This window comes from Malurus melanocephalus, unplaced genomic scaffold, assembly GCF_030028575.1.
Source record: "Malurus melanocephalus ecotype Western Australia unplaced genomic scaffold, MMel_1.1 scaffold_27, whole genome shotgun sequence".
NCBI lineage: Eukaryota > Metazoa > Chordata > Aves > Passeriformes > Maluridae > Malurus > Malurus melanocephalus.
This window is the reverse complement of record NW_026623259.1, coordinates 1,081,110-1,091,086: the sequence shown is the minus strand read 5'-3', so window position 1 is coordinate 1,091,086 and position 9,977 is coordinate 1,081,110. Positions and strand designations below refer to the sequence as shown.

Genomic DNA, 9,977 nt, shown 5'->3' with positions numbered 1-9,977 from the left:
CGCCGGGGTGCAGCGCTCGCCCCTCCGGCGGTGGTGCCGGCGCGCAGCCTGCTCCGCTCCGCTCCGGTAAGGACCGGCACCCGCGGGGAACGCGGCGAGCGAGACGAGCCGGGAGCGGGGGGAGGACGGGCAGCGGCACGGTGCTGCGCTGCGCCCCGCCCGGGAACTTCGCGGGAGCGCGGCAGCGGTGGCGAGGCGGGCCGGGCTCCGCGGGGGCAGGTGACAGCGGTGCGGGGCCCCGGGCTCGCCCCTGCCCCGGCCGGGCTCTGCAGGGCGCTGCGAGCCGGGGACGCCCGCGACGTCGCTGCCGCGGGCAGGGTAGGGCAGGGCAGGGCGGGCAGCGCTTCCCGGGATGCTGTCGGTGGCGGCCCCTTGGCTGAGCCGCTGCCCCTCCGCCCTTCCCGCTCTGCGGGTGCGGCAGGAGCGCGCCGCGGGTCGGCGGCGGGGCAGTGTCCGGCCGTGCAGCCTGCAACTTCCAACTCGGTGACGGCGGCTCCGCGTTTGGGGTGGCCGGTGCGGCCGCCTTCCGTGAGGCGCAGGGAGAGCCTGCGGGATTCCCCAAGTTGAGGATGTGTACTTTATGGTTGTGCGGCGTTCAGAGTCTTCCTTGCGGTGTGGCTTTTTGTTGTTATTGYTGTTGTTTGGGGKTTTTTTTTCCATTTTTAAAAAGAATTTGGTTCGAATGGTAAATAAATCGCAAAGGGCTAATCTAATGGCATTCCAGCACTGTTTCTATGTTAGCGTTAAATTAGGTGGTCTTTGGCTTTATAAATACTGAATGTGCTCCTTGGGTATTGGAAGTTTTGCACATACATCAATAGGGATTAATAATCAAATACCAGTGTTGTTTAACAAACTGTGCGTTTGTAACCTGTAGGAGGTTATTCAGACTGCACTGCATGCTTTTCCCGAAGAACCTATGCCCTGTGCGGTAGTTCATTTGCTTTCATCCCACAGGTGCTTTTTGCATTGTCCAGCAGCAAAAAGAGGATGGTGTCTCTTTTTTCTTTTTTTTGAAGAACCTATGCCCTGTGCGGTAGTTCATTTGCTTTCATCCCACAGGTGCTTTTTGCATTGTCCAGCAGCAAAAAGAGGATGGTGTCTCTTTTTTCTTTTTTTTTTTTTTTTTTTTTTTTTCTTTTTTTTTTTTTTTTTCGAGATCTGGGAGGCTTGGATTCATAATCAGGCCAGATAAAGTGTCTCACATGTTTCTCAGAGAGCTGGTTAAATGTTTACAGATCATACACTGCAAGAGCAAAAAGCTAGCCTTTGGCAGGAGCTGCATGTTGAAAACAAAGTAACTTGGAGAATGACTGTATCGCTTGTTCTTTGTGCCCTAATCCTTCTTCAACACTCTATGATTCTTTTTCTGTCTTCTAATACAAACTGAATCATTTGGGAACTGGAATATTTTGTAAAACATTCATCTCTATTTACAGAAGATAGAGTCAACTTCTGTGCCTTTTTGCTGGGGAGGGAGTGAATTGTCTTTATTATCCTATAAGGCTTTTTTTTTCTTTTTCTTTTTTCTTTTTTTTTTTTTTTTTCTCTTCGGAGGTTAACCACTGCATAGCAGTTCTTTATTGGTAAGCTGAAGTGCACATGTTGTGGCTGGAGAGTGGTTCATGGACGTGTTGTTTGCCCAGTGTAGATGACAGTGCAGCCATAGATGGATGGGAGCTCACTGAGTCAGGACAAGGCAGCCAGAAAGTCAAAATTCAGCAGAGGTTCAGTGAATGCAAAACTAAGTGACAAGTCTTCCCAGGTCTGCCTTTCCCATCCTGATTTTTCTGCATTTATGGTTTTCTGGTACCTTAGCTGWTGACTTGTAACTTCTTCTTGTTTGTCCAATGCAGTCAAAGGGCCAACCCACCTACTCTTATTCTTGTATGATCTGCAAGTGCCTGCTCTGTATTTTTCAACTCAGATGAGAAATTCAAAGCCTGCTGCCTCCCAAATCTGTCTTCTGGAACTCCAGAGACTAACTGGCACAGCTGGCTGCAGTGCAAGAGCAGCAGTCTTGCCTTCACAGCCACAAAGGGAACCTGATGCCAGCAGCCTGCTGTGCTGGGGTAGCCAGAGAGCCAGAGCTGCAGCAGTGGGAGTCATGGAGCACTGGGTGATCTGCTTTGTGCCACGATTGCTTTGTGGTGGGGATGTGTCTAGACTTTATTTGCTTCAGGCACAAAGCAAGGAGAGGACCCGCATCTCCATCTGTGTTTGTGAAATATCTCKTGTAAGGGATATCCTGCTTGGGGTCTCTCAGCACTAATACATCATTTCTTGAACAAGAAAGGGACAAGGGTAGCTGAATAGCATTCTCTGAAACTACAGAAGCACAAAACTCAACAGGGACGTAGAAGGATCTGTTTGGTCAAAGCAGAAGGAATGGGTGCAGTGTGTGAAACTTCAAACACACCTTCCTAAGATTTTGAGTAGCAACACCACCTTTGTGGTGGGTTCCTSTGAAACCCTCATGTCCAGGCTTTCTACATCCCTGTTGCTACCCTGCTGTCTGTMCTTTGAGCCAGTGGCACGATTTCATGTTTCATTAGGCTGTGACCCTCAGATGAGCCATTAACCTGTGCATCTTGTCTGCTGTGGCCACAGCTGGTGATTTTGCTTCCTATGCAGAGGTTGTGTTTGGTAATTAAACCTTTGCAATTCACCGCTGGTGGTCACACCACCTGGCCCTGAGCAGCATGCCATCACCAAGGAGGCAGGGCCACAACTCTGTGCAGGATTCTGAGGATGGCACCTCTTTGCTGCAGCCAAGATGAGGAGGTTTCTGCTGTTCTCTTGTAAAAATGTTGTGTGTTTCTTAGCAGTGGGTTTAAAAATCTCTATSTCATACACAGCAACTGATGCAAACGTGTTAGCAGAAGCCATTTTTAAATCAGTTTCCTTACCCAGGGGAAATGTAGTATAGACAGGGCCTTCAGGAAACGAATAATTAGGTGACCTTTTCCCCCCCAGAATATCAGGTCTGTTTTATGTAGCGCTGTTTGAAGTCACACAAATTCTCATTACTCTCCAAATCTCTAACCTTGCCTTGTTTAAGATACCTTTTAGGAAATCAAATCAGTGTTTCAATCTAATTTCCAAAGGCATTCAAACACATGGTATGTGTGCTAACTTGTTTCCTCTAGCATTAACAAATCTAGCAAATTGCCAAGCTATTTGCCTTGAGGAAAACTATGATGTTGTACAAGAAGATAAAATATTTTATTCTTCCAGTTTTAAACACTAGAAAAAGAAAAGAGAGGTAAAGTTATCAGACCACATTAGTCCAGGATATAACTCCTTTGAAGCAAGCAGTGTTCCCAAGTAGATTGCTGTATTTTTTTGATCTGTTCTGGGACTTTTTAGTCATGCTGTGATCTTTTTCAGTCACTTGATGTGGCTGGATGGTGACTGAGTCCCCTTGGCTCAGATGGACTTTCATTGAATTAGTTGCAATTGAGTACAGCAAATATGAGAGTGGAAAATAGAAATGGAGATAAAGAAATTGAAGGGCTTATAACCCTAGAATCTTAAGAATTTTATAAAGCTTATATTTTAAAGCCAGGCTGTGTGCATAAGCCAGCCACAAGGGTGCATGTGGTGCAACAGAAGCAGTGATGGCCTGAAACCTCTTCCCTCTGCCTCTCCTCCCAGCATGCCAGTCTCCAGGGATTCAAGTGTTTCAGAACATTTAATTTTTCAAGCACTTGTCAATAACAGAAGAGTTTCTGCAATGCTGAGGAGCTTAATAAGCTCAAAATACTTGAACAAAATGCTTTTTGCGCGCATCTTACAGCTYGGTGATAGTTTCTTCTGCTTGTCCCAAGAAAATGAACAGGCAGTTGTCCTTTTGTGTGGAAGGCAGTGAAAGGTTCTTGTTTGAATTCATGATAAATTTGGTCGCAAATGCATGTGAAAGGAAAATTGCCAAATGCTTTCAGAAGATTTTCATTTTGCTCAAGCGTTCACACCATGGCCATCACCATGGTATTTGATAGCTGTCCACTTTGTTGTGGACATTGCAGCTTTAGCCTCACACTGAAGGGTCACAATGGCATATCTTTTTTTTCCTGTAGTCATACAGAAATAACATTTTTAAATAAGTTGCTTTCCTCCACCATAGTTCCTTCATTTTGATGTTTATCCAGCCAAACAGTATCAGAATCTTTTTGATATATATGGTTATAGTTTCTGAAAGATCAGTGACCTAGCTTGATAAATTTAAAAGTTCAGCAATAAACCTAAATATGTGACATTTATTGAAATTCATTCTTTGCCATGGAGCTACTTTCTTACAAAAATATTGAGAATAGTAAGGGATTGCATMTGCAATTTGATTAAATCTAGAGTTGTTACCATTTGCCTTCTGAAAATTGATTCCCTCCCCTCCCTGTCCCCCAGCTTGACATGCTTATTGATTAAAAATTCTGCACTGACCTAAGCCAGCATATATTTGTTAGTGTTTGTGTGCTTCCCGTGCAAGTTCAGACAGCCTTTCAACTGTGGAAGCCAACTGTATTCCTAAACTATTGGAAATGGTAAGGTTCCTTAGTAATTGTTTTAAACTATATGATGACACATCTTTGAACCCCATTGTACGAAGGAAAAATACCTTCTGACTGGAGAGAGGTTTCCTGTTTATGTGTGTGTTTGCTGGAATTAAGCCTTCCCCTGTGTGTTGGCTGAGTATTTTTTTGTAATCCAAAATGGCAACATGGCAAGTCACCTCCAGAGTTTATTTTTTGGACAGGATACAGGTCTTTTATTTTCAAAATAGCATGGCTCTGATGATGAAGCACAGGGGCCTCTCAGTTACACTCCTTACAAGCAGGCTCAGTTAACTGAGGAGGCACACTTATAAAGACAGCTAGATTAAGGCAATAAGTAATTMATTTTTATTGACAATTTTATACAATGTAAGTTGTTCACTTCCCACACAGGAAGTTTTTGGCTCCAGGCAGATTTTCTGTCAGCGTAAGGATATGGAACTTGCCAAATGTACAATTTATTTTATAAAACAGGCTAGAATCATAGCTTTGGTTGTGACTGAAAAGAGTCACATAAAATTTTCTGCTTCTCTTTAAAAAGAGCAACCCAGCAGGTGGCCTCCAGGTGGTAGCCCAACTGCAGGAGGATGGCATGTAATACCTGAAGGGCTTTCAGCTGTTTAGATATGGGCAGGTGACCAAAAATTAAAGTATAGATAATACTCTAGCCTCTTGGTATGTGGGGTGTGTAGATCTGTGACCTCGTGGTGTGCCCTTGCACCCTAGATGCCATAGCTGAACCTCCTCCAGAGGGGAGAGGGGATGTCACGACACTCAGAAAGGCATTCTGCCTCCAATAGTAACAAGGCTGGACCACCATGAATTTAGGCAGTAAAGTTACAGTTATTTATGAAATACAGTGTTAAGGTTTCTGGTTTGCTTCAAGTGATGCTCATTTTAAACAACTGTCTGGGACGGGGAGAAACCTGCACTAATGGACTGATTACACCGAGCGTTTGTTAGGGCTGAGAGCCACATGGCCCTGGTGTGGGATGTCCACACCCAGCCCCAGCTTTCCTGGCTGCTACCCCTGCCCACATCTGGCAGAACATGCCCTCAGCTGAATTCCAGTCACTTTATCACCCACTGCAAACACTCAGACCTGCCATGCACGTGGGTCTTAGGAAACTGGCTTTTTTACCCTTTCTTTGTGGTTGTGCTCCTTTTCTGGTAAGAATCCTGAGCAACACTGTGGCCATGTGATTGTCCTTAGGAGTTTTGCCACTGACTCTTCATGGACACTGGATTTAACTCTGCTTTTGTGTGTGTCTGCACAGTATTTGAAGAACGGATTTCTTCTTCTTTGACTTTAATACAAGGTTGATGTATTTTTTTGACATAAAACTTTTCTCAATGATAGTTGTACAAATTGTTAAGTCCTGCAGGAACTATTTATTTTCATCTAAATTTTGTGGAAACAAAGCTTTTCTGAGCATATTTAATGCGCAGATGAAAATAATGGTCATCTACAGTTAGAATTACAAACTTACTTAATAAAGGTTTCTTCATGTTTCTTTTGTTTCTTTGTTTAATTTTTAGTTTGTTCGAGCTGGATACTGAACCYCACCTTTCTTTTACTTTGCTTTGGAACTGGTCTAGCTAGTGAGATTTCAAGTTTGGTAGAGGTCTATTGTGCCATGAGAATGCTAAGAGACATCCATTACTTTTTATTGTTTTGTCTTTAGATTTATCATAAATAAGAGTGCTTTTTGGAATGGTTGACCCAAACTAAATCACCAGAATTTCAGGACCATCCAAGATATTTATTAAGACATTAGGATTTGCTTCTCCCTATCGCCACTGCACATAAATCATGGAGGATCCTGTGAGGATAAAAGTAACAAGTTTCCATGTAAGCCCAGCATTCCAAGTAGGCCCAGAGAATAGTCCCAAATCTGTGAATTGTCCCAAAGCATGACTAGAAAAGAACAAACTGAAATAACTTCAACAAGCTTCATTTGTCTTAGAMGTGTGCTGGGATGACTCCGGCTTGGATTGCTCCCTGTCTTTGAGACTGTTATACAGTCAAAAGTGTATTAGGTTTTCTGTCAGGGGAATTATATATCCTTTTATCTGTTTCTATTACATACCCTGATATGGGTATTATTTTATGKGTATTATATGTATATTGTCATGTGTCTTTTCATCCAAATATATTAGATTCTGTTAGGTCTCAGAAAGCAAGATAAAGCAGAGTGAGGCTGCTTTGCTGAAGACTATGAGAGGTGTTGGTAGTTGAATTAATGTCAGAAGTTGATTAATTGCCCCTTCTTAATGTCATTGAAAATGTTAAATGAATTACTTGAGTTATATTCAGTTTTCCTGTCTACTTCTACAGAAGGGGTACTAATTTTACATGTTTACATGTTATATATTACTGTCCTGTAAAACCTTTGCTTAAACTCTTTAGGTTTATTGCTTTTGCTCTTTGGATTAGAGACCAATATTTTTCCAGAAGGAAAATGTTTCTTGTTAATACTCAGTATTTGGTATCATTCTTACAAATACCCAAAGCTGCAGTTACAAAAATACAATTGCAATATTAATAATCTTTTAAAGAGTRGGTAGAATGCAAACAGTAATGGGCTCCAGTAAGCAGTGAGCCTATGTAGAGCTCCCTATGTGATAAAGCACTTCTGCATCAGAGAAAATAATCCAAATTTCACCCTGAAAATTGTATTTACCATCCATTTAGATGAGTGAAAAATGTTGTTCATTTTTGAAGATGCAATTTAGCTTGCAGTAGATGATTGAAAACTGTCTTAACTGTTGTTAAACTCTTCTGATGAAGGAAAACTTTGATGAAGAAAAACTTTGATGAAGGAAAACTTTGAATACTTTGCTGTTGCCATCCTCTACATGTTCAAGGATGGAGTGTTGAGTGATAATGAGTTCTAACCCTCAAAGTGTGTTTGCAGCACTTCCAAAGAGTAAATGGGAGCTGTTCCCCCAGCCAGGATCTAGGTGCCTTTAGTTAAACTCAGGGTGTCCAGATACAAGGAAATTCTATCACCTTCAGTGAAAACTGTGCAAGAGTTTAGAACAGAGGACCCAGATGTGCACCATGTCTTTATTTCAATGCTTTACTTTGATTTTTTAATTTCCTGGAATTTAGGGTTTATTAAGCCTATTGCAGTCAGAATCTAAATTTCACAAATGTCTGTTTTTCCTGCTCTAGCAAACACTGGCCTTACAAACAAGTCACTAGAGAACATGGCATGGTGGCAACATTTCACTGTGTCATTTTCCCTTCTCAGAGGATTAAATTGCTCCTTTTCTGGGGATGTCCTCTCCTGTGGTGTTTTCAAGATCTTGTCAGCTCTCCACCAGAAATTTCCACAATGGGAAAATCCTGTTGAATCTAATATGGGAACCTTACAATAAGTTTTTGAGTAATCCTATGAAATTCACTATTCAATCTGTTTGTGCATCAGAACTGCAAGATGTTAAAATCTCATTGCTTTTTATCTTCCATTAAATCGTATAGAATTCAGTTATTATTTCTATCAGATTCCATTTGATTTTTCCTTTTTATTCCAATCTTATATATACAAAAGAGATGGATTGCAGGTCATGTCCACTTGAGAGAAAATGATGATCCTCCCCCTCTCCTGGTTATGGTCAAAAACACCTGACCAACAAAAGTAACCTTTTCTTTTTCCTGGTTGACTATGGGAGGCCACATGAGAGGAGATGATCTGAAGCAGAACWTGCTAATAGAAATTGAAAAAGTTGAGCATCATAATTTCCATGCAGGGCTAAAAAAAAGGAAAACACCTTGTGTGGTCATTTTCAGTTARAAGGACTGATTCCCAGTCCTGTGAAGTTTTTTCCTCCTGGAAACACATTTACAAAATTAAGTATGTGTTGTTCTTCTTCAGATGTAAGCTGCTATGAAAAAATCAGCTGGGGTAGAGCTCAGAGCCAATTTTGCTGCTTCCTGAAGATGTCTGAGTTGGGGTTTTGATTGTTTGTTTTCAAATCAAGAAATTTTCATGTAAAGTGCTTTGAAAGAACTTCTTTATGCAAATAATGCCACAATTCTCTTGTAAATGAAACACAAGCTGGGCCAACCTCTGTCAGCAGATAAGCAGGAATGGTTTTCAAAGTTCCCCTGACTGCAGTGAGAGAGCTCCCTGCTTATCTGAGGAGAGTGTATGCACCCAAAATCCCTGCAGGGTACAAAAATAAGGTAACAACCAGTGAATTGTTTTCACAGTACAAAAAGCCTTTCAGGAAGCAGCAAGGAGCAATAAGAGGTAGCTAAAAAATAAGAAAGTACCCCTTCCCTGGCTGCAAAGGGAAGTTTGAAGGAATGTTATTTACCGAGACCACCATCGCATGCTATTAATAGGGGTAAAAGCCCATCAGTCAAATATTTGACTAGTCATGGTTTATAGGGATTTCAAAGACCTATGGAAAGATAATGCCTGTGTCCATTAGCTAGTTACTTGGAAATGCAGCGTTGGTTAATTCAGCCTTTCTTTAAAGAGTAATCATTATCTTCATTAACAATATATAAGATTTTTAAAGCTCTGCTCTTCTGCACCTATCATCCCTGCTACATCTTGTACATCTCAATATTTACCCTGTATCATCTATTGCTCATTTTAAATGAGGTAGTATTGAGATTCTGTCATTACAACAGATCTTCTGTCTTTCAGGCTATTTTAAGCACCCTSTTCTCTAGTCCTTAGTCAGCTCAGCAATCACAGGAATCAATGAGAATAATGTTTGCATACAGACTTTGGAGTCAAGTCTTGGAAAAGATGATGGCTTCACAGTGAGGGAATGTAGCTCATCCTGACCTAGCTTCGGTCTGAAACCAGGCTTTTGTGTGAAAGCCAGGTGCATGAGGGTTCAGATCTGTCCATCATCATCCCAAACATCTGTATCCTGTTCAAATTTAAAATGCTCAAGTGAGTAATTATTAATCACAAACAGCCCATATTTTTTGTCTGAGCACAGCATTCATGGTGCTAATAAACAGTACAATATAATTTGAATACTTTTTTGGTAGGAGCAGGGATGTAAAAGAAAATGTTCCTGCTAAATGGCAGCGAGGTCTTTCCAGTGCCCAAATATTGAATTAAATATCAACTATTTAGTAAAACATCATGCTTAAGAGCAATTGTTTTACTACAAAGTCCTAAATTAGAAATTTACATTATTAAATAACCAAGTTCCAATTTTACCACTGCCATTTTATTTTCCTTTTGGATAAACAGACCAAGCTTAAAATTATGGGAGAGATCCAGAGAGGCTACTTGGGCATCTARAATGGGTTTAAGAGGGAGTTCAGGGCACAAGTCCAACAAAGGGTTCTAAAAAGCTAACACTGACCACAAAGCTCTCAGGTGCTTAGATTAACCAGTGTCTGCATTTTGTGCTGAATATTCCCTGGATTTCACCTGAGCAGAGCTCTGG

General features: G+C 41.6%; 1 protein-coding gene across 2 annotated transcripts in view; it reads left to right on the top strand.

Moving 5' to 3' along the window:
• MET (MET proto-oncogene, receptor tyrosine kinase) overlaps nucleotides 1-9,977 on the top strand; it is an 86,455-nt gene that overhangs the window by 294 nt on the left and 76,184 nt on the right. The window contains exon 1 of one of the 2 annotated variants that reach the window (XM_057390484.1): nucleotides 9-66. The exons of the other annotated variant lie outside the window; for it this stretch is intronic. The gene's annotated coding sequence lies outside the window, so the exon portion shown is untranslated. Of the gene's footprint in view, nucleotides 1-8; nucleotides 67-9,977 lie in introns of those variants that run through there. 2 annotated transcript variants of the gene reach the window in all.